Here is a 616-nt window from a genome sequence, read left to right as displayed (position 1 = left end):
GTTTGGGCACCCCAGGTAAAAATTTGTATTAATGTGCATAAAGAAGAAAAAGAAGGAAATATGGAAAAAATCTCCAAAAGAGATCTTGTGACATATCATACAAATGTCTAATCTTTCATTTCGTGCCTTTTGCAGATTTTTCCATCTTTTCTTGGCTTCTTTATGCACATTAATACACATTTTTACATGGGGTGCCCAAACTTTCGAGCCCCACTGTAACTAACTGAATTATCTTGATTACATTGTTTTTTTTAATTCTCATTCCACAGTAAAACAAACAATTCCAGCACAAAATGAACCTAGGGGTTAATAACCCATGAGTTGACCGTTCTCTGGGATGTGTTTTCATGCTAATCGAATGTGCCTCTAGCTTGAATCAAGCTAGCGCAAACCAGTGGTTAGCTGCTGAAGCTACCTTTCAGGGCAGAGGGTAAATCTATTTCTACCCCACTAACAAGACTTAAAATAGCCCTACACTTCAACAGTAGCATAATGAGGGCCGTACATGTAAAGCTGCATGTAGCATTGAGAACTTAGTGTACAAACAGTTTATTAAAAACATTATAAAGACAGTAGCGTCCTTTGGGGGGGAGGGGGGGTGTAATTTTATGATATA

Source organism: Etheostoma spectabile, chromosome 8 (assembly GCF_008692095.1).
Source record: "Etheostoma spectabile isolate EspeVRDwgs_2016 chromosome 8, UIUC_Espe_1.0, whole genome shotgun sequence".
In the NCBI taxonomy this organism is placed as follows: domain Eukaryota; kingdom Metazoa; phylum Chordata; class Actinopteri; order Perciformes; family Percidae; genus Etheostoma; species Etheostoma spectabile.
This window is presented reverse-complemented; position numbering follows the sequence as displayed.